Raw genomic sequence first — 24,961 nt, forward strand, 5'->3', positions numbered from 1 at the left:
TAAAAACTCTCCAGAAAGTGGGCATAGAGGGAACCTACCTCAACAAAGGCCATATATGACAAACCCACAGAAAACATCATTCTAAAAAAAAAAAAAAAAAAGAAACCCAGCTCTACTGTAGCAATTTTCATATGTTCTTACTGGAGGGTGCCTTATACTCCTGGTTTCTTTACACTTCTTTCCTGTCCAGCACATGTGCAGCCAATCCCAACTTCTGCAGCTTATGCCCTACACCCTTACGCCACAGTGCTAAGACAAATCTGATCACACCCTTCCCATCCTCAACCAGGAATCTATTAACATTTTTAGCAAGGTTAATTTTATGCTTCACGCCAAAGAAATTATCCTTATGGTGAGGAATCCAGTTGCTGTGGAAGGCTGATGGGGTACTGTTTTGAGAGTGGTCCTGGAAATAGCACTAGGAACACCATGACAAAGGAAAAGAGAGGAGTGTAGAAAATGCTTGTGTGGAACACAGAAGAAAATCCCATCTCCAGCATATCACACAGGACCTTGCATACAGTAGACATACAAGAAGTATATGTTGTGGAAGATTATGGCACAAGGCCAGGATGGGGTGTCCTAGAACTCAGTAACATTGTATTTTCTGTTCTCTGGCTAAGGGAAAGGAAACAGCAGGATAACTCATGTTTTGGGTCTATGTTAAGCCTAGGGCTCAAAGGTTTATCTTCTGTTTGGTATTTATTGCTCAGGAAGTAATATTGTGCGTTGTAAGTGTTATTATTTTGAATCCCTCTTCATTTTCTTTGAGAATTAACAATCCATCATTGTTTGTGAGCAAGGCACTGCCCCTGGGCATCTCTCTCTCTGATCACAGACGTCACCAGTAGTGACGCCACAGTTTGCATCATGGCTATGCAGGGTGAGAGAATTGACGGGGGCTTTAAGACAAGGCTCCCAGGAGGCTTGAGAGAGATGACGCTATCAGGCAAGCAAGGGCTTTATCTCCTTATGAGTGTTACCAAGGATGAATCAAAGAGCCACTCAAGGGGATCAGGATGCCATAATATATTCTTCCTTGGGGAGGGGGAGGGAAGGAGAGGGAAAAGAAAAAATAAAAGGGAAAGGGAAAGGTTTTTATGCTAGCCCATATAGTAGGTAATTATTCTCACATGAGCTGTGAGTGTGGTGGGGTTGGGGGTGTGAAAAAGTAGCTTGATCCTCAAGGTATGCAGATGAGAACCTCAGGTTAGAGGGTGCTTTCACAAACTAACCCTCATGCTGGAAGACTCACTGTTCTAGTCTATAAGCTAAGGGGTCTTGGAGAGAGCCACCTCCATATTGGAGCAGTTATAAGAATGTTCAAGGTTTTAAACTAGGTGTATAAGATGCCAGGGCACCAAGCCAGCCCTCCAGATGGCAGTTGCAGTGGGGGTGTAGTGAGGAAGAAGAAGGCCAAAAGTTTTGGCATACATCTCTTCAAGGAACTCACAGCATATACCCTACATTTATGAAGGGAACAGGGTATAGTGGGAGGAGTACAGACCTTGGGGCCAGACAGATCTCAGATTAAGTCTTGGCTCTATTATTTACAAGCTGTGTGATTTTAGGCAAGTTTTGAAAACTCTTTAGCACGTTTATTCACCTGCAGTTAGAGATAATGATACCTATCTTTCATGTACTAAGCTAATGATAATAATGTTGATCCCTAATATTGATTAAATGCTTATTATGTGCCAAACACTGTTTCAAGGCTTTATATTATTATTTAATCTAATCCACATAACAACCCTATGAGATAGGTAAGATTTATCATTAGACCCAATTTACAGATAAAGAAAATGGAACACAAAGAAGTTAGGAAGTTGCCCAAGGTCACAGGTGGAGTTGATGCTGGAGGTGAAATTCAGATTCAGGCAGTATGGCTCCAGGGCCCACACTTTTAGCCACTGAGCTATATCCTGTCACTACAGTATAAAGAACACAGAACCTGAGACACAGAGCATGTACTCAGTCATGATTTAACCCCACTTCCTTTATCTTTCCCTTCCTTTTTTTTTCTGTTTAAGAAAGAAACCATTCAGCTGCCATGTGAGGGTCTCTCCTCCCACTTCCCTAAGCTGGAGCCAGGGGCCTCCTTTGTTATTTCAGGATGGGTTGGCACCAGTGAGTTGAGGAACCTCAGAGATAGTGCTTGTCACTTCAAGGTTATTAGCTGAATGTGAGCCAGGAGAATAGGTTGAAGTCAGATGTAGGGGTCCTGGAAAACCAGCAGGCTCCACCATGGGAACCTTGGAGGGCTTCCTCAGTCAGTAAGAGCAGTGGCTAGCTGTACTAGAGAGTCTCTCTTGGGCTTTTCCACACTAAGGTCCATAATTTCTCACTCCTGGTTTCTTGTGCTTCTGAGATACCAGTGAACTCATATTACTCTGGTCTAGGGTGAATGGCTGACTGTGGCCATTAGTCTTAGTCTTTAGGATTGCATCATCACATTCATTCCATATTTCCTCACCTAACATTTAGATAAAGAACACCAGGGATTTCCCTGGTGGTCCAGTGGGTAAGACTCCATGCTCCCAATGCAGGGGGCCCAGGTTCGATCCCTGGTCAGGGAACTAGATCCTGCATGCATGCCGCAACTGAGAAGTCCACATACCACAACTGAGAAGTCCACATGCTGCAACTAAGAGTCCACATGCTGCAACTAAGAAGCCCGCGTGCTGCAACTAAGAAGCCCGCATGCCACAACTAAGAGTCCGCATGCCACAACTAAGAAGCCCGCATGCCGCAACTAAGAGTCCGCATGCTGCAACTAAGAGTCTGCATGCCACAACTAAGAAGCCCACATTCTGCAATGAAGTCTGCATGCCGCAACTAAGAAACCTGCATGCTGCAACTGAGTCTGCATGCCTCAACTAAGAGTCCACATGCTGCAACTAAGAGTCTGCGTGCCACAACTAAGAAGCCCGCGTGCTGCAACTAAGAAGCCTGTGTGCCACAACTAAGAAGCCCACGTGCTGCAACTAAGAAACCTGCATGCTGCAACTAAGAGTCCACATGCCCCAACTAAAGATCCCGCATGCCGCAATGAAGATCCTGTGTGCCGCAACTAAGACCCAGTGCAGCCAAAATAAATAAATTAATTAATTAATAAATATTTTTAAAAAGCACCAAAAGAATAATTGGGCCACAAAAAATACTACCATATATCAGCTACTTTAACATCTCCACTAATTGCCTGTTAAGCCTCACATTTCTTTTCCTGGTTTTGAAACAGACACATTAATATTACTGTCAGGTCCCAAATATTGTAGGTACTGGTTTTCAACTATAAATCTTAATATTTAACAAATCAACTAATTGCATTTCAGGTACTGAGCAGGCTGTTTAGGTTAATGGCATGGTCGGTGGTGGAGGGGGGAATGGAGAAAGAACAAAATAGAAGCATAAAGTCTGAAAGTTCCCAAAGCTCTGTGGTCAATGCTTTTCTGAGGTAAGTTGCATAAGAGATGATTTGGCAACCCTGCTGCTATGCTGTTGGAAGTCTGGCAAGATCTCTTGGAGGAACAAAAAATAAACAGCCCTGGGGTTAATCTACAAGCCGTTTTGCTTTAGCCCTTGTTGCTGAAAATCTTTCCAACATGTTTCAGTCCACTTCCTTGCCATAGGAGATAGAGTACAACAAAGATAAATATAGCATGGGCTAAATCTGGAACTAGGAGGGCTGAGTTTGAACTCTGGCTCCACTATTTACTCGCAGTGCAGCAATCACTTACACCCGTGTTTGTCCAAGTGCATTCCAACCATGTGCATCAGAATCACCTGCAGCGCTTGCTAAATAGCCAAGTTCCAGGGTCCCTGGCTGAGGTTTTCATCTGGGTGGCGCTGGGGAATCTGCCTGTTGAACAAGCACCCTAGATAACTCTTATGCCCACTACAAATTTGAGAAACACAGAGTTTGTTTTCTCATCTATAAATAAGAATGGTACCACCCCTTTCCCAGGGTTGTGGTAAAAACAACACAGGTGGTCAATATGTGCTAGGCGTACCTGAATCTTTGAGTGAGGTTATGGCAGGGCTTCAGGATACATTCTGAATATTAATTTAACAAACATGTTAAATCCACGCAGCATTTGATGGTACCAAGGTGAAAAATCCATGTTTCCCTGCCCTTTGAAGGGTTCATAGACTAATGGGAGACACAAACGCGAAAACAAAATTATTGTTTGATAATGGCTAAACAGATATGAAGAAAGGGGAGGTAGCCACTTTGCTAGGATGAGAGGTGGTGGTGGAGGAGGGAGGGGAGCATAGAGGAAGTGATGTTAAGCTGGAGAAGGTTATTTTAAAGTGAGTTTTGAAATATAAGTCAATTATGGTACTGTGGATATCTTAAAAGTGTAGGAGATAAGGTTGTATTTGTGCTAAGTCTAAAACCTAGAATAGAAATTGTTCTTATTTGGGGGGATGGGCATGAGTGGAGAATATTTTCCATATCAGTTTACTTATTATTCCTCGCTCCTAAAAGTAGAATGTTAAAAAACTGGAGTCATTTTGTGTTCTCCAGTTCGTTGGACTCTGAGAGGATGGGTATTAGCCTATGTTGTTGACTTGCTTTGCAAGTCACTGGCTGCAAGGCCATGGTCTAAGTCGGGGGGCGGGTAGGACACTGGCCATGACCACTATAAGCAAGTCAAGTGTTAAATCCTACTGACAGTGGGAACTTTGGCTTGAGAACTAGCTGCCTCAGCAGAGTCATCCTCAGATCCTAAGGGCAATGCTATATATATACATACAGCCGCAGGAGGCAGTGACTAATGGTTCTGCTTTGGGCCAGCAGCCCTGGCCCCTTTCTAGCTTCTTCACCTCTACAGGCAGCCTAACTTGAATTTTCAAACTCCACCTCAATTTGACAAATAATCAGAAAACAACAGACTTTACTATACAGAACTTCACACCGTCCCCACTACCCTTCATGTTTCAGAATGATTGAGGTTTTTTTGAAAACTGCAACACACTCCCAACAACCCCCATCATGTCTTTGGCCAGACTGAGAATAACAAACTCTCAACCCTTAATGCTGTGTGACCTTGAATGAAGAAAAAATGGGGTTGTAACAGTAGTTAGGATCATACTCTTTGGATTAGATCCAAGTTCTAATCTTGGCCCGCAACTTATTAGCTGTGTGATGTTAAGAAAGTGACTTAATGTCTCTGTTCTTCATTTTCCACGTCTGAAAAATGAGGATAATAACAAGTACCTATCTCATTGGGTTGTGGTAAGGATTAAAGGAGAAAATACGTGAAAAAAAAGACCCACTGCAATGCCTAGCTTAATAAGTAGAATACTAGTAATTATTATTAATATATTAACCATAGTGGGCATTACCTCTGATACCTTATGGAAAACAGGGGCCATCGTGGGTGAGGAGAGAGGGGAGTGTTATGATTACTTCAGGTGAGAAGGGCAGGAAAGTACCAGTATAGGAACCAGCCATTAATAACAGTGGGGGATATATTTAAACAAAAAAGAATAAGATGGCTTCTCTTTAACCAATTCTTTACCAAGAGCACTGCTAGAAAGAACAGCAGGACTAATTTATATGCCTCTCATCTGATCGATGCATTTTCTAAAAGTGGTACTGGTAATAAAATCCTCAAAAGATTTTCTGGTGTTACCTTCCTCCCCCACTGTATATACATACCACAAACCCATCAGACCTGCGGCCAAAACCCACTTGCTTTTTTCTCCAAAAGCATGGATGGCATTGCATCCAGGCTCTATTTTGTGATCACCCCATCTGTGGTGAAGGAAAACCAGAATAACTTAGTATTACGTCTCGATTATCCATGACCAGGATGGGAGGCAATGTGGTAGGCAGGAGAAGAGGTTGCTCTTCATGGCAAGCTTTCCAGTAAGACAAAGGGAGGTTAGAAAGGGAGGTCATGGTTGTGACCTCTGTGACAGCTGAGCAGGGGACACCCACTGTATGTGTCAGCCTACTCCAGGAATAATCCATATGCATGTGATTTGGTCAACAGCTTGTGATTCTGGAACAGTATTAACAATAGTGCCTTTCCTGGAATCTATCTTATATATGATGTATTTTTCCCCATTTAATTCAATAGTTCTCCTGAATATTTTAATACAGCAATAGTAGTCCGAATAGCAAACACATGTGAGTTATTGACTTTCTTTCCTTTTATCCATTTCTGCTGTAACTTAAATTTTCTTCCTGAGTGAATCTCCAGGCCACTAGTGACATCACCTTTAATCCATTTGTGTTTTTTTTTTAATTGGCATTAACATGGAGGAGACATAAGAGGTTAAAAAATAAAAGACGTCTACATTGGTGATGATCTCCAGAGCAAACCTTACAGGGATTGGTAGAGCAAATTTGATTTGAAAATGATTACAAAGGGTGAATTCCCTGTAAATAATGAATTGGAAACAAAATCAGGCTGAGAGTATTTGCTTATCCACTTATTTCCACATGGAAGAAAAGCCATAATTCCTGTCAGCCTGTGCTTACAGCATGCCTAGACTAGCCAGAGAGAAACCAACCAGTGATGAAAATAAATACACAAGCCCACTCGTTGACTGCATTCTCTGTCAGGTCCAACACCAAGGAAAGCCTAAAGATAATATGTCTTTGAGTAACAACCCATAAATCCACAGTTACAGTTCAAGCTCTTAACTTCAAATTCCCAAATGACCATGCCACTGTTCTTTCCTCTTCCAGAAGCTAGAAGTTCACTGTCAAAAAGGAGGGGATGAGAAGGGAGGGGCAAGGCAGCTGAAATGCTCAACGACCCTAGCAAAATTCTGGGAAAGCATGGCCTCCTCACAAATCACAACTTCTTGAGAAGCTGACTGGTATGTCGCTGGAAGACACTGTCAGAGCAAGCTGGCTAAGGATTTTATCAAAGTGCACCTAGCTTTCAAGAGCAGTGTTCCTTAAAAATGTAAAGTTGATTTCTGTATATCAAATCCTATTTTTCCACTGACTCACACTTTCTTCTATTTTTTAAAAATTAAATATTGAGTAGGTACAAAGAGGAATTTATGAGACAAGTGTGAAGTATAAAAAACTATGGTGCAATGAAAATTGTATATCTGACATGCAGTTGAAGAAAAAGAATATAACTATTACCTTTAAAGGCCACCGTGTGCTCCTCCTGTAATTCCTTCCATCTCCCCTCGGAGATAACCACTATTCTGAATTTTGTGTTAATTATTCCTTGCTTATCTTTATAGTAGTACTATGTATAATGACTCTGTCTCTTCAGAAATGTTTTATCTGAATTTCGGAAGGATTCTTCAGTTGCCAGGAGCTTTAATTTGTGGTGTTCTCCTTCATATCCCTTCCCTCTCCCTGGCTTCCCCCACCCACCTCCATCTAGCCCAGTAGTTGGTAATCTATGAACAAACATGAGTGTCAAAGGTATCATTTAGTAGTGAACCCATGCGGAAAGTCAGTAATTCTTTTGTAACAAGGCTACTTTCCTTTTGTTTTTCAAGCAAATCCCTGCATGGGTCTTAATTTGTTTACCCAGAGATCTGGGGACATGGCGGTGGCAGTGGGCTAGCGAGCAGGGTGACAGGGCTGTGTGTATTGCCTACCAGGGGTACCTCAGGGTTTTGGAGTCAGAAGGCTATGTTATTTGCCAGCTATGTGACTTCGGGCAAGTCACTTAATGTTTCTGAGCCTTGGTTCCCTCATCTCAAAAACACAGACAGCAATAATACTGATCTTACAGGGTTGGTGAGATGGTTAAACAAGAGATATTTATTGTAAAAGTATTTTGAAAGGTATAGGATACTCTATAAATGTTAGCTGTTAATGTTGCTGTGGTTCTGCTGCTGTTGTTGACGCTATGATATCAGTGCTGTTAAAGTCAAGGTAAAGGACTAGATGGTTATGAATTTCTAAAGTCTGGAGCGAATCCACAGATTTATCCTTGCCAGCTGTCTGGCAAAGCTGGCACAACACAGACAAAATTAAAATTTCTTTTCCAACTCTGTATTACTGGTCTATGTGGAAACTTTCCACCTTTGAACATCTTCCTCAAATCCCACTGAACCTGCCCAATCTGCATGTGTGAGAGTTGTGTTTGCTCTGGCCTACGTCAGTGCTGAAGCCTAGGGCAGAAAGTAGTCACACGTTTCAGGCATCTAACATTTTCTCTTCCTGGTTATTTCTCTTAGGACGGTGCAGGCTGGTGACTCAGCCGTGTGTACAAGATGTGCTCATCACCTGATCAGTTTGCGCCTGAGGAGCCTTCTGAAGGCCCTGACTTTTGCCTGTGTGATATTAACATAACCATTTGCATGTCATTTCCATTTTGTTTTTAAAAGGGTTTCTCCTTGAAGATCTACAAGAATGAGAGTAAGCAGTGGAAAGCCACGTTTCCATTCTACAAACGATATAATCAAATCTGTAAATGGGCAAAAATACACACGAGACGCTCCATAAAACTGTTGGCAATTATTTCAGTGAACAGACGCAAGTTGTGCACAATTCCCCACAGCTGCCGCAGGTGTTGAAGGAAGAGATTCAAACAACAGAGGGGAAATATCGATCATCTTTTTGAATATGGTGCTAGGCTACCTGCTTGGGTGCCCAGGAGGGGGTGAGGGAGGAAGAGTGCTGGTAATGTTCCCACACATGTTTCCCAGCCTTGAGGCTGGACAGCCACATACCCATCTGCTGCTAAGAAAAAAAAAAAAAAAGACAGGGCTTAAACGCATGGGACAGGCTGTTTGACCTCTGAGGTTGCAAGGCTCTTGGCCTCCGCCTAACAGCTGACGCCTGGAATAAGCAGGCCAGCCCCTCATGGCCTCTGCAGGGGCTAGCACGAGGGCTCCAGCTGAGGGGTGGCTGCAGCTATGGCAACAAATGCCCAGGAATGAGTTAACACCAGCCAAAGGGGTTAATGGGAGAGGCAAGGGCTTTTATACAAATGTGTTGGGGAAAGAAATGCGATACAGCGGGAATGAGGCCCATTAATAAAGCTGAGTGATAAAATCCACCACCATTCTTAAATTGGACTTGCCTACTTAAACTGCTTTTCCAAATCAGTCTCCTGTATTCTAGCTGTTCAATGAGACACTAAGCTTATTTAAAGAATAAAAACAATACCATAATATGCAGTGTAAAAGGAGAAGATAGGATAGGCAAACAAAGGAAGAAAGGAAAACAAGAAATGTGTACAACTATGTTCTGAATATGTTCAAACAGCTTGTTATTACTAACAATCACCACCTGACAATAAATTACCCCCCTACATGTGGATTACAAGCTGCATTATTATGATGCATTAGAATCAATCTGAGTACTAACGATAATGGGTGGTTGGGTGGCTAAACATGGCCCCCAATTACTGCTGAGTGCCCTCTCTTTCTGTGGCTACAAAACAACTGCCATCAATATTCTCTCATAGAGAATGTTTTCTTATCAGCATTATGTCCTCAAAACATCCCTGGAAGGCAGGTCGATATTGATGGGCTTTTTTGAAGAAAACAGGGAGGCATGGAGAGGTTAAGTGAAAATTAGCAGAGGCAGTACGACCATCCCACAAAGAATCTGGGTTAGAAAGAGAACCAAGGTACAGAGGCAAAGGGCTTTGGGCTGCTCCTTTGATGACAGCAGTGCCTACTGAATGCGGTAGATCAGAGTTTTCAGCCACTCTCTCAGCTACAGTGAGAAGCGTAGATTCCTTAAGCCACTACAATTGGAATATCTGATTGTAGTTCAAAGCACAGAACCACAGAGTACATTTTTACTTCTGGCAGAGTACAATACAACCTCAGAGTAAAATTTCATTTCTGAGAAGAAAAAAAGAGTACACTGGAATCCAGAAACAGTATAGTCCATTTGAATAGTATTTCCTAGTTTGATGAATGAAAAAATGGTACTTATTGAGCCCCTATTATGTTTTTGTTAGACTGAGAGGGACACGAGAGAAACAAAAGACAGTTACTTCCCTCAGAGAATTTATAATCTACTTGGGGATAGAGGTTGGCAAATTCACACACAAAATGAAGACCAAACAAGACTCCATAGGAGGCCTGAGTATAAAGTGACAATCCTGTTTGTCCTACTGGTTAGAGGAAAAGAGTGAGAAAATCTTAAAGGTGGGATGTTGGTAAGTTCCTCCATGAAAGATACCAGGAGAACTTAACCTGACAAGTATATTAGACATTTCCATCAGCAGTGAATGCACTCACAAAAGGGGTACACAAAGGAGGTGAACAGGAGAGAGCATGAGGTACATGAGAAGGACAGATGAGGTTACAGGGAACCAGGACAGAAGTGTCTGCCATTATTTGAATATGATCATGTCATTTTGGAACCAAACTCCACTGATGATAGGGCCTGCTTCCCTGGAGACAGCACTTCTTAGGCAAGCACATCTGGTTGGCGTGTCCCTATATATAGCTAAGAGCTATAGGGCAGGTAATTCAAGAGAGAGTGCTCTAGTGAGCACATGGAAGGCAGACAGTCTGTTGTGGGCTGAAGAGAGGCCCACATGTTTTAGCTATTAGACATAAAAACTGGCCAAGCTGTCATTCTGTTTCAGAAATTAAGGTGTTTGACTTATGTGCCTGTCCAGATGGAATGTTAGCCCCCTCATAGGGTATCTGCAAGGAGGGATTGAATTTTCCTGAAAAAAACCATTTTGGATCTGTTTTAGTGACTTAGCTGGTGTTCAGTATTCCAGATGATGCCTTCCTGAGTCACTTCACTTTCTGCTTTCCTCTGCTCCACAGCCTCAGGCTATACATCTCACCTGGCCTTGTCTTGCAAACACAACTGGCTATAGGAGACTTGGGCAGAGGATGAGGATTACTCAGAAAAAACAAAAAAAAACCCAACCACTGAACACACACGTTCTGCACACAGTGGGTCAGCAGTATGACTGTCACAGGTGAAAGCTGAACGTTGTAAGGAACAAAAGGCTACAGAGCTTCCCTAGGTCTACTTGTAAATTTCTCATTGAGAAGAATTAAATTCAGAATTGCAATCTGACTATATCTCCCTCTATTCTCTGGAATAGAAAATTGACTATTGCTGTCTCTTCTAAGGAAATTTGAAAGAGACCACAATTATGCCCGAAGGAACTGTCATGATATAAGAAGTTTGTGACCCCAGCCCCTATAGCCTCAAGGTACTGTAGCTCTGACAATAGCCTGGATGTGACCTGATAGCCTCAGATACCATCTTTGGATTTTTCCAGGAATATAAGTGGCAAGTTATTATTACATGAATGTTACTTGTAGAACTTGAACTGATGAGTATATTAGACACATACATCAGGAGTGCATGAACTCACAACAGGCTTGGCCAAGAGAGAACCCGTGGTAAATTAGGAAGACAGATGAAGGTTAAAGGGAACCAGGATAGAGGTATCTGCCATTATCTGAATACGATTATGTCTTTTTTTGAACCAAACTCCACTGATAGGTCCTGCTTCCCTAGGGGCAGCACTTCTCAGGCAAGCAAGTTTAGAAGTCATTTGGGGAGAAATATTCCTTTCCTCTGACATGAGCAGCTAGGTGGAAAAGATGAGTAGACATTTGCTTTGGGAGCAAGAGGTGCTGAGCTTAATGCCTATCATCTCCTAGAGATGATGATGATTATGTATTATATAGATACATAAAATCACTGCAGCTGCTTGCTTTTTCCAGGGGGTCAAAGTACACAGTCTTTATCTCCAAATGTCTGGTTTTCAATCTGGCTATATCTTGAAATCTGTTTTGAATACAGCTCAGACAGGAAGGTTTTGGTCAAGCATGCAGTGACTAACCTTCAAGCACAACAGAACACCAGGAGAGCAGCGTGACCTTTGCAGTAAAATTAATTTGATGCTTACAATCTAACCTAGAGTCCATAGCCTTTATTCATATGACAGAGTCACAAGACAATTTAGCAGGGATTATTAAAGTCCACTTAAGCTCATCAGAGGGGAGAATTGAGGTTGATGCACTTCAGGATGCCAGTGAATTGGCCAAAACATGTGGGAAAGGAAAGGAATATAGACTTCTAGGAATAAAGTAAAAGAGGCTACACTTAGTGCACAGTAGGTACTCAGTGAGAATTGATTCAGTGAATGAGGCAAGAGTAAGACAAATGTGATGTCTGACATCTAGGGAGCCCCTTCCCTACCACCCACTGATGCAACTTCAATCCCTATGAACTTCTCACATAGGGAAGCCATTTGGCAAGTGTCAGAGGCCCCAGCGTGAGGCTGGAAGGTGAGTGGGTTAATGATGGTACGAGACATATCAGCCTGCATTCCCCTTCCCATTCCAGCTGGTGGTAGGAAGTCTGGAGCAGAAGATTGCTAACCAGAAATGAAGAAAGCCAAATGGATACCAACAAATTAAGAAGGATGCATCCTCTCCGAGATGGCTAAGAGAACCTCACACGGGAGAATTCAATTGGGTTTCCAGAAAGTCTCTGTGACAGTAGTACCAACTCCAGCATTACCTAGGAGGAGTAAGTGTTCCAGTCACTGCACTTTAAACAAGTGCGTTATACACAAAGGCCTGACTGTTTGCAGTGGGAAATCCTGGTTGGTTTTATTTAGGCAATATAATAATGTAACTTTCTGAATCTGATGCTCTTTATTTGAACATTCATTATAATGATTCATCTCTGCTCTTCTTTCTTTACCAATGATATTTGCATTCTATTAGCAAATATAATTTCATAGAGGATGATAAGGGAATCAAAATTATCCAATTTGTTTCCATCATAGGAGCAGAAGGAATCCTTCAATGGTCTGTTTTGCATCATTGTACTGATTTCAATAAGCTTTTCTTTGGTCATCAGGGTTTGTAGCATTAAATATTACTCATCATTGTAGAGTCAGTACTAATTTACTATCACAGAGTCTGGTTTTGTCTAAGTGAACCCCCTCTTATTTTTTCTCATACGAACTGAACATTTTCCAGTCTGGGGGTTCCCTTGTACAACAGAAAGTATGCTGACATTGTATTCAATACGTATCTAAGAGACACTTAGCGCTAGTCTGATTCTCTAAATGGCCATCAGTATTTTACCTTGTATGAATAATTAACTGGTAACCTGCGATATTTCCTCTGCTGGGTTGTAAGAACTTTGAGGGTAGGGATGGTACCTTATATACTGTTAACTATGCTCTGGGATATGGCATAGTGAATGAACAAACAGCCGAGTTTGATCTCCTTCAATTTGCTGACAGCACTGTAATATCTGACACTAATTGTGGCTCACACTATTTACTGGTTATTTTTTTAAGTAAAAATGCTTTCCCCAAATTTTATACAAATTTTCCCCAAGTTAATCTTGCTAATATTTTCCCTATTAATTTCTTCTTTCACTAACTGAAGCTAGCCTACATAAGAGCAGAACAGAAACTCTACTAGGGGTTCTCTGGTTAGCTGGTTGGTTCTGTCTACAGAAATGATCTGAAGTCATGGGAATAAGATCAGGGGAACTAGGAATGATATTCAAAATATTCAAACACCAGTATGGCATGAGCAACCAAACAGAATCTTACCACTGGAGTAGGGCCCAGGAAATCCCCTTGTTGTGCCAGAGGTCGATCCATTATTGCTAGACTGTGGGAAGTCTGGAGGATACCAGGAGGATCAGGATGGCCTGGGTGACAGGCAGTCACTTAGGGGGGATCTGGACAGTGATTATTTATTGGCAGGAATGGCTGGTTATCACTTATGGGGCACCTGGCAGTACCTATTTACCAACTGGAAGAGAAGTTTTCCAATATTTTAAAACTGGTATGACCATCCAGGGCACACTGGCTGAATATCAGCCTGGAGGTTGTGGACCTATCTTCACCTGGGCATGCAGCATAATAAGCAGATAATCCTACCCACAGCTGCAGTCTCCTTAAGTAATCTGTCTTAATGTTCAAGAAAACCATTGTGATCAAAGTTATTACTTATATTAAACCCCAATGCAAAAAAGCCCCTTTTCAACAGAAATATTAATCTATCTCCTCTTACTCTGTTTTCCCAGGGGATGATCTTCTAATCACTTTTAATCTGTTAAACGTGCTCTTTTTTTCCTGTAAAGAGATTTTTAAAAATGCCTCTCAGTGATGTTTTGAGCCTAAAAAGAAAAAAATCCCAACATGTATAGTTTTTCCACTCCACGCAATGGAAGGTGAGTCAGGTAGGGGTAGCTGGGAAGCAGAGACATACAGTGGGAGACTGGGTAGCTGTGCTTGAGTAGAGAAAGCAAAATTTAAAAAAAAAAATGGCAGAGGCTGGACAACAGGGAGTTCTTTGTTCAAACCATTAGAAGCAATGGAAATAAAAGTGCCATGTTTTTGTGCCCTTTAAAATCCTTTGTTATGCTAGTCCAATATCCAGGTCTCTGGGTAGCAGATCCACTCCACGTCAACATGCAGTCTCTGCTTAGGCACCTTATTGCCATCTATCCCCACCTGTACATGTCCACTCACTGTGTTGCAATGAGTAGCAATTGCTTCTCTGTTGGGGGACTGGCTGAATTCCAAGGCCTTGGTTTGGGTAAGCTTGTCTTTGCCATTTAGTGTTAATTTTACTTTGTAGGAATGCTAATGAAATTGCTCAGAAAGTTGGACAGGATGTGTGGGAAATTGGCAAGGTGACTAATTCCTATTTCTCTAGAGGTGATGGCTGCAGCTATACTAGCTATTGTGAGTAGATGCCAGTTGCAAATTTCCTTAGGTATAGGCTGGGTAAATGGATGAGTCAGAATCACAATTTCTGCCTGGAAGGAATGTCTAAGCAACAACATTGGGCATGAAGTGTTCAGCATACCCTAGTGCTGGGGTATTAAACCTGAAATTCTTGCTTAGTAATAAAATAAAATAAGTAGGAATAAATGAAATAATACGATCAACAATAATAGAATCGACACAGTAGGAATTCTCACAAATGTATGTTTAAAAGAAAAGCTCAGGAATATCACGTATAGTTTACTTTCTGGGACACCTCTAAGATTGCAAGTTGGACATACAAAGGAACTTGGAGTGCACACTAATGAACAGTTTCAAATGGCATGTTGCATAGTAGCCAGGAGGCAAAGGACTTGCTACAAGTATTTATTTGTGAGTTCCAAGGAAATATCCCAGAAATGGCCCCTTCACTCCTCATCAACTGTAATATAAAGAGATCTCCAACAAAACAAAGCCCTTTCCCTTATGTATGGGATTTCCTTGTGAAGCAGTGGCTCCTTGGGTAGGATCGATGCCTATGGAATATACACTGAAAATAATGGCTCAGGCTCCATAGAGTGGAAGAGCTCTAACAAGCATGCCCAGTGGGAGAGACTGATTAGACAGTTACAGACTTCTCCACTTTTTACATTTATCCCTGCCTCCTGCTAAGTTGCATGAGTTCAAAAAAGGTTAAGATGTCTTACCCAGAGATTTCTTATGCAGCAGACCAACCAAATATTCATACATGAGTATAAATGGCTGCTTATGAAGCACCTGAAGTTTTTTCAATAAAGGAGGAGTTTTGTATGTGTCACTTGGTCTGCACTCTGCTGGGGGCATATCGCTCTGACAGTAGAAAAATGTGCTCTTTTCAACACGATTTAGTCTCATTTCCTTTTTCTTCCCAGTCTCTCTCTAATGACTGGAAGTAGAATGAGACTTCGATTTTTGGATGATTTAGAGGTCTGTGAGTTGGCTCTTTCTTCCCTTGGTGTGTAACCAACTTCAAAGAAGCAACTGTGTAACTACTAAGGAAATTAGTTTTTTGCCAAGGGATGGAGACCTTTTGTCATAAGCCAGAATGAAAAACTAAGCCCTTCTGTCTCCATCTCAAGAGGGCCTCTGGGCTGAGAGGAGTGTCTGGCTGGTGGTCTAGGTTTGCTCACGAGAGCAGCAGGCAGTCAGCTGGTCAAGAATACTGTTTTTGTTCCTTCTGTAGGCAGAAGCACAGAGTAGGGAGGCTAGGGTGAATGGGGGGAAGACAAAGGGGAAATAAGACAGTAAACAAATTAACAAATGTAAAGGACACAGCACAATGCCTGATAGGTACACCTCTATGTAGAGCTATCACTTATTGAGCACCTTCCTGTGTAACTTACTGCATTAAGCGTTTTATATGCATGTTATCCTTACAACAACCTTATGAGGCAGGAGTTATTATGATTCTCACTTTATGGAGGAGCAATAGGTGTCAGGCATTATATTTGGTACATTACTTATGCCTAATCCTCACAACACTCTTGAGTTGCAGGTATGATTATCTCCATTTACAGTTGAAGAGATGGTGGTTCAAAGAAGTTAAGCAACTTGCCCAAGATCACACAGGCAGTAAGTGGCAGAGTGAGGATTCTAATCCAAGTTTGACTCCAAAGCCCATGCTTTTAACCACTGAACTCTGCCACCTCTACTGCAATCTGCTATATGTTAGACATTAAGTAAATGCTTGTCCCCATCCCAACTGGTACAGCAAAGGTAGCTGGAGAACAAAGAGTTGAAGGTAACCTGATTTTAGTAGTCAGAGAAGAAGAGGTTGAGTAGTGGAGATAAGAGCTATAGCTGCTATTTTCCCCTGTGGCTGTTGTTACATAGGATGTGGGGAGAGGCGATAAAAAACAGGGAGACAAAGGGTAACTGATTTCTATCTCCTCATCCCAAATTGTAAGAGGAAGAGAGACCACTCAGAACGTGAGCCGGGGCTGGGAGCTAACACTATTAGAGAGTTACTATTACCTGAGCTAGGTTGGTGGGCCAGTTATCAATTTGTTGCCTCTTACCTTCAAATTCACCCTTATTGCTTGCTCTGTGTAAACAGCTCTGGGCCCTTTAAATATTTTACCTTTGCCAGCTGGCACAGTGTTAAGCTTTGTCAGTAGGGGGCACGAGAGAGACATTTCAGCAGGAAGGAGCTATATTTCCTGGTTCCAGTGTGCTGGTGTGTTCACCTGGCAGGCTCCTGCAGCCTAGGCCCCCAGTTTCCTATCTCCAGCAGCACACACAGCTTTCCCAGCACTAGGTTCCTGCAGTGCCTGCAGCTTTTCCGGCATGCAGTTTCTGTAGTACATGGTAATTAGAAGCACCTAGAAGCTTCTCCCAGTACCCCTCCCTCAGGCAGTTTTGTAGTGGAGTGTCTTATGCTGAGATACCTCCCTGTGAACAGCTCTCCTGGCACTGTAGAGGGTAGATTTTCCAAAAGTTCCACTGGGCAGATTTCTAGAAAGTTCCAGGAGTCATAATTCCAGAAACTTCTGCCAGCAAAGCACTACAGCAATTTCTCTGCTATCCAGTGAACCACAGCTGTGCCCTCTCCTGCAACGTCTGGATCGCATCCCTTTTGGAAGGGTTCTCTCTTGGGTGCTCTAACTCAGTCTTACGGTATAGTGGCTGCTCCTTATATTTGCTATTCCTACATTCTTTACAGTTCTCTTTACTTTTCACTAGCCAATCCCCCATTATTGTTAATAGTTACAGTAAACTTCCTCTGTTTAAATTACCATGTGGTCTCTCTTTCCTAATTTTCCCAAACCAGTACAGTTCACTCCCTCTTCCCAGATATCAAAGTAAGGTGATTCCTTATGCAAAGGCATGCTTCTAGGAGGGAAGTGCAGGTAGGGAGGATGGCCTTTTTCCCCAGAGACAATTTCTAAAGAGAAAAGAATATCTTATTTTTCCAGGAGGCAGGAGATGACTTCTCTGTCTTGCTTTCTAGTACAAAAAATTTAATTAGAATGCCTGTGGCCTTTCAGCTATTGGAATTCTTTCAATGAGGAGGAAAGAATCTGCAAGATAGGAAAGGCAATTGGAAACTTGAAGACTGCTTAGGCAATGAGACTCAAAGCGCTTATGCTCATTCCTAGTCCAAATTGTCCTTGAAGTTCTATAGCTCAAGTGCTCCAAGGGATAAGTGGGTATTTGTAATAACAGCCTCAGATTGACCACCCTCTTTAAGAAAACAATGAATATTAAACTCAAAATCTCTATCATTGCCCACAGAACCCTTCTTCAAAGCTCAAGGTTGTCTTCCAGAGATAAAATATTTTCCTTTTTTCCCCCTGGCTTTACCATGGACACATTTATAGGCATTTCCAGACAGCTGAAAATGTCATGAATTCTGGAAAAACTTCTGAAACCAGGATATAAGTTGAGTGTTTAGAGTTGGTGTGTCAGGATATTTTCCAAGTGCCATGAGGAGGAATGGTTTTCACCAGTGAAAAAACGCCATCATTATTTTTGTATTATCCAAGGATTTGTGCAGCTGAGTTTTTTGAATTTGAATAAAACGTTTTCCAAAACACATGTTGTTAATTAACGACTACCTTTCTACTTTTGTCCTCTTTATGCCTTCATGCTTCCCCACCCCTCCAACCAGCTCAAACTACAATATTGCTTCCCCAAAGCTCAATGAATGCAAAATGGAAGGCAAGCAGTTAAGTAGGAGAGAATAAGGAAATGTGAATCTCAAGGTCTGATAATCAACAAAAATGTTCCCTTTACATAATACAAGGTCATCTTTGGAGAATTTAGGAAGCACTGGCCCAGATCAAATTCAGAGGCACTAAAAGCATCACAGCTAATCAGCCAGGCTGCTCAACTGCTAGGAAGTTTTCCATATACACGTTCATGTGTTTGAAGCCTCACAGCAATAACAACTGCATTTGGAGCCATAGCAGCTTTCAATAAAGAGTGTTTAGCCAGCGTGGTCATTGAGGGGGTTCCAGGTGGTTTTCTGGATCATCCAGGGCACCAATATGTTCATGTTTGGGTGAAGATCCCAAGCAACATGGGTGAAAGAGGGAAGTTTGAGTAATTTTACATACTACGATTCTCTTGCTAGAAAACTAACAAATTGGAGTTTCAGAAAATCAGTCCAACTATAGCCTCTGCTTCCCTTCCTCTGTTTGCTCTTTCCAATCTTGACCCTGGCCCAAGTCCCTGCAAACCTTCACTAGCCTTCCCTCTTTCCCTTTGTCCCCCACATATAAACACACATACACACAGAAGGATCACACAGCCAAGAATGGAATGGGGAAAGGAGCATTACCTCAGAGCAGTTTGATGGTTTATACTGTAGCAGCTGCTAAGGACAGGTGGAATTGGTGACATGTAGGGGTTTGTTGCCCTAGTTAGAATTTCTTCCTAAAGAGTGAGAAGGTCATTGATATAAACCAGGGGTTGTTGTAAACCAGTGCAGACTTACCATCACTTTCAAAACAGGAATAAGTCCTTTGCTGCTCTCATTATAATGATTATAGATTAGAGTATTGGTTCTTATGCAGGGTGGTTGGATGGTCTGGCACATGAAGAACTGGTGTTGAGAGAAGGGGTAGCCTAGTGGTTAAGATAGGCCCTAGCATCAAAACCTGGGTTTGACTCTCAGATTCACCACTAACCATGAGCAAGGTACTTAACTTCTCTGAGTCAGTTTTCTCATCTGCAAAATGGTAATAATAGTATGTGCATTATAGGATGTTGTGAGGAATAAATAAAATAAGGTATGAAAAGTTTCTGGCACATAGGAAACACTCCATATATGTTAGCTACTATTATTTCTATAGTACTATTTACTAAAAATCACACTGACATAACATCCTTGGCTGTCTTAACTCTCTTTTGTCAGTTTTGGAGATGTGGATGGAGGTGATACTGTCAGGGGTAAAAAAGATGTGTCCCAAACAAATATTCATCATTTTTGAAAAAGGTGCAAAACCAATTCAGTGATTTTCAACAAATGCTGTTCAGGCAATTGGGCATCTGAAGAAAGAAAGAAGGAAAGAAAGAAAGAAAAAAAGAAAGAAAGAAAGAAACAAACTTGACCTAAATCATATACCTTATACAAAAATTAGCTCAAGATGAAACATAGACTTAAACATTAAATGTAAAACTTTAGGAGAAAAACAGGGGAAAATCTTTGGGAACTAGTGATAGGCAAAGAGTTCTTAACTTTGACACCAAAAACATGACCCATAAAGGGAAAAATTGATAAACTAGATTTCAACAAAATTAAAACTTTTGATCTGCAAAAGACCTTGTTAAGAAGATGAAAGGCATGCTGAGGAGTAGTAAAAAATATTTGCAAACCACACATTTAACAAAGGAATGGTATCTAGAGTATATAAAAAACTCTTAAAACTCAATAGAAAAACAAAGAAAAAGAAAATGATTCAATTAGAAATTGTGCAAACGATGTGAAGAGATATTTCACCAAAGAAATATGCACATGAAGAGATCTTCAACATCATTAACCATTAGGGAAATGCAAATTAAAATCACAATGAGAGACTACTACACACCTTCAGAATGGCTAAAAGAATAAAAAATTGACTACGCCAAATGCTGGCGAGGATGTGAAGAGACCGAATCGCTCATACGTTGCTGGTGGTACTGTTAAATGGAACAGTCATTCTGGAAAAGTTTATCTTTTCCTTTAAAAAATTCAATATTCACCTACCAGATGACTCAGCAATTGTACTCTAGACATTCATCCCTGAGAAATGAAGATTTATGTTCACACAAAATCATGTACATGAATATGCATAGTAGCTTTATTCATAATAGCAAAAAACTGGAAAAAAACAAGATGTTCTCAAGAGATGAATGTTAAGCTGTGGCACATCCATACAATGGAATACTACACAATCAACTACTGATATACACCATTATTTGAATGATTTTCAAGGGAATTATGCTGAGTGAAAAAAAGCCAATTCAGGAAGATTACATACTGTACAATTCCAGTTATATGATATTCTTGAAATGCCAAAATTATAGAAATGGATAACATATTAGTAGCTGGTATATGGCAGGAAGGAGGTAGGGTAACATGAGGGATCGTGTGGTGATGGAACTGTTCTGCATTTTGACTGTACCAATGTCAATATCCTGGTTGTGCTACTGTACTACAGTTTTGTAAGATGTTACTGGGTGAAAGGTATATAGGATCTCTGTATTATTTCTTACAAACAGCATGTGAATCTTCAATTATCACAAAATAAAAGAGTTTGATTTTTAAAAAAAGGAAGGAAGAAAAGATGTGGATAGACAGAAAAAGCTGAGTAGAGATAGACCCTGTTGTTTTCAATACAGTTCAGATTTGTGTCCCAGATTATAGCAGGGTTTCCAGCTTGGCAGGCTTATCCAAGGGACTGCAGACATCCCCTCAGTGTAGGAAAGCAAGGCAGGCTTTTCATGCAGAGATAGCACTTGTTCCTCTCACTGGGATATTAGTTATTGCTCTCACAAGTTTGCAAACTAGGAGGTATATGACACAATTAATGAAGGTTAGGAAGCTCTGGGTTAGAGTCAGTAAAGTTCCTGAAAGTCCTCCAAGCAGCTCTGTTGCTGGTACCCTGGCTGCTACTGAAGAAGCGTTCTGTGAGATCATTTAAGCAGAGGGGATCTCGGAGCAAACAGTATTCTATTGCTTGGCCTCTGAAGAAGAGAGACAAGGGAGGGCAGCCATAGGACAGCTCTCTTCTTGAAGACAGTGTGCAGAAGGAAAAGAGAGGCCTCTGAGTGGTAGGGGAGAACGACTGAGGATCACAGGCTTGAGAAGGAAGAAAGCAGAAATTTCTCTGCCTCCCATGTCTGGGTAATTGAGCATCTCTTTACCTATCATTGATGTCACGGAGTACTTCAGGCAACTTGGAAGGAAAGTGTTGGGTAAAAACCGAGTGTTGACATCTCATTTTTAAAGGCTAACTGTTCACACGTGAATGATTGTGCAGAATATTAAGGCCCAGTATGCTTTTCCATCTGGACGATGGATCACCACAGGGAGAATGCATTTCTACTACGGGCTGAGTATTTTCAAACAGACACAATATTCTTGCTGCTCTCTTCTTTTCTGTGATGTCATTAAACTGTTCCATTTGGTTAACACTGACTTTTATGCTTCCCCACACACTGGTTCCCTGTTTACCAAATCTGCTGAAAAATGCCCAGCACAGGCGGTCTACCTACAATCAGCAGAGTTCCTTGTGTTCAGGTGAATCTCCAATAAGTCTGAATTAAGGCGTTTTAAGGTGACCTAAGAACCTCATTCATGTGAATGCCTGCTGCAGCAATGGGGATGTGGTTGTTTCACAGGAGCGGTCTAGGGATAGTGCCACCTCTGTGCCCACTTCCCATCTCCCCTAATAATGCTCAGGGGCACAGAGGAGCTTCTTGGGCCTCCGAGTGCATTTTGTGTTTAGCCTCTTCTGACTGCTAGCTCTATTATCTCCATCAGAAATTTGATCCTGCTAGAAGTGCTGTGGGGCTTTTTTTGGTCTATTCTTTTAATAGAGCCTTCCAGTTTCCTTTGGGCCATTATGTTCTCTTGAAGCAATGCTTCACCGTCAGTCTTTAATATTTAATGTGACTAGAAGCTTTCACAAAAACCTATTGAGATGCACATGCTTTAAGTGGCAAAACTGTTATTTAATGATCTCGGGTGGGTACACTAATTCAACCTACCTGTGAGGGAAGGTGACCTCCTAGTCCCTCTGGCTCTGTGTCTGCATTAATACAATTGAAATCTCTTGCCATTTATGGAAACATCCATTCACCCTAAAAGAGAGGGCTGTAGGATTTTTCTGACATCATAAAAGTAACTGATGATTTCTGAAAAATTGGAAAAGAATATAAAAAATACAGGTGTGAAAAGACATACATATGATGAATGTCTGTTACAGCATTGCCATAAGAAGAAAATAAATTAGGAACAATCCAACTGTCCAATAATAGAGGATTGGTTAAATAAATTAAATGATATATTTATAAATGGAATACTCTGTAGCCAGTAGGAATAATGATGTAGATCTATGTTTACTGACATGGAAAGATGCCAAGATACATTAATAAGTGAAAAAATCAGGCTAAAAAACAGTGTGTACTATATGTTTCAATTGTTTTTATTTAAAAAACTGACACACTGGCCATAAAGCCAGAAAAGGTATATGCCAAAATGTTAATAGGTGTTCTCTCCGGGTGTCGTTATTGTGATTTTCACATCTTTCTTTACTGTGTGAACTTTTAAAAAGCGTACACAGCAAAATTATTTTGTTTAAAAAGTATTATGGGATTGTAGCTATATAACTTACAAATTACTTTCACTTAACAGTGAAATCCAAGCAACCTTTATATTTCCATTCAAGCTCCAGTTTTTAATCTAGAGCAGAGGTTGCCAAACCTCTGTAAAGGGTCAGATTGTAAATATTTTAGGCTTTGTGGGCCATGTAGCCTCTGTCATACTACTCCACTCTGCACCTGTAGTCTAAAGCAGTCAGAGACAATATGTAAACAATTGGCATGGCTATGTTCCAATAAAATTTTATTTATAGAAACAGGCAATGGGCCAGATTTCACCTACAGGCTAGAGTTTACTGAACCCTGCTCTAGAGTGCTGAATAGAGGAGGCTCAGGTCCCATGTGCCTTGAGAATTAATCTTGTTTCCTCTGTTCTTCTGGGTCAATGCAGGTTATACTACTAGTTGCTGCTCTCCAAAATTGAGGCCAAAGTGGCTTGGAGACATCACTGGAACTTACTATTTTTTGCTACTTGGTTTGAGAATTTTCCTACTCCATACTTGGGATATGCTTTATATAGGGCCACCCTGCCCACCAAAGTGAACCTTAGATCTGCCACAGATAAAGCCATGGCTACAGAAGTCCCATAAGTGACTCAAAGGGTTGAAGAATTCACAACAACCAAGTGAGTGACTTTAGCTAGAACTAGAAAGCCCAAAAGAATCAGTGCTTCCTATAGCTCACCAGTATTAACACACTCCATAAAGCAGTTTTCTGAGGAGATGGATTACTATAGTCTGTCACCAGGAGAGCTTTTAAGGAGTCTTAAAATGTTCAACAATGTCCTAATTTAGGAGTTTAAAAGACTTATATAGCTGAAGCAAAATACACATGGGGGAAAAAAGGAAGTTTTAGCTGAAGAAGGGCAGCCACTCCTGGTCACAGACAGCACCCTGATTCCCAGAAGAGCAGTGGAACTAGGTTAACTGTGTGGATTTAGTTCACGTATTTGCCTTTGCCTTAAGTTACAATCAGCGCTGCGGATTCTTAAAGCAGTTTACTTGACATATCCTATCTGTAAAGAATATTTTTTATCTTTTCTTCTCAGAGTAAGAGGGATAAAAAAAAAAAAAAGTAAGAGGGATTAAATTATTGCTCACACGCACACACACGCACACACACGCACACACACGCACACACACACACACACACACACACACACACATGAAATGCTTCCAAATTACAGAGCTTTCAGATCACCCCAATCCTGTTATCTAAAGTATTATTCAATCACACTTAATGGTCTGGCCACTCAAAGGAAGTCACCTAAGAATAGAATGTATTAGGTACAGGATCCAGGGAGCCAGAGCAAGATACTCAGGATTCGGGGTTACAGCAGAGCTAGATGTCCTGAATTCCTAATCTGGGAAAATCTGACATATAGCATCAAATATTAATGATAGAATCTCAGGACATGTAGGTAGCCCAGGGCACTTGTGGAGCCCCATCACAACACTCAGAAGAGTGGCCAGTTGGCTAAGGTGGGTAAAGGGAAGGGGAAGCAGGAAAAGGTCTTCAAGAGAACCAAGAAAATTTGATGGACAGTGTTTCGAAGGTTCGGAAGGAAGTGGGGGTTGGAGTCAAGGTGTTGGTTGAAGTGCGATCTAAGGGCAAAAGGGCAGACCAGAGAGGGAACACAGCCGTGTTGCTAGTACTGTGGTTTCCATTTGACAGAGGCAGGTTAAGTGACTTGTTCAAGGTCCCTGTCAATTATATTGAAATTAAATTCACTCTTTCAGTTTACTCTGATGTTCTATCCCACCATGCCACCCAGCTACTCACGAAGATGGTGCCTGTTCATTTTCCTTTAGATTTAAACAACTTAGAAATACTGTGTAGTATGTAGATGTGAAATAGTTGCTTGACTCCTCTGTGGAGATGACAGAAAATTTAAGGTGTGGAAAATGATTTCCCTAAAAACAGTAAGTGCCCGATTCTAAATA

The 24,961-nt window shown here is 41.3% G+C and overlaps 1 protein-coding gene and 1 non-coding gene across 6 annotated transcripts in view; one reads left to right on the plus strand and one right to left on the minus strand.

Moving 5' to 3' along the window:
• Nucleotides 1-24,961, minus strand: part of ENOX2 (ecto-NOX disulfide-thiol exchanger 2) — a 262,533-nt gene that overhangs the window by 79,423 nt on the left and 158,149 nt on the right. The gene's annotated exons all lie outside the window — the stretch shown is intronic.
• Nucleotides 2,504-2,576, plus strand: TRNAW-CCA. The gene has a single exon. It is a non-coding gene; the product is annotated as a tRNA-Trp (tRNA).

This window comes from Balaenoptera musculus, chromosome X (genome assembly GCF_009873245.2).
Source record: "Balaenoptera musculus isolate JJ_BM4_2016_0621 chromosome X, mBalMus1.pri.v3, whole genome shotgun sequence".
Taxonomy (NCBI): domain Eukaryota; kingdom Metazoa; phylum Chordata; class Mammalia; order Artiodactyla; family Balaenopteridae; genus Balaenoptera; species Balaenoptera musculus.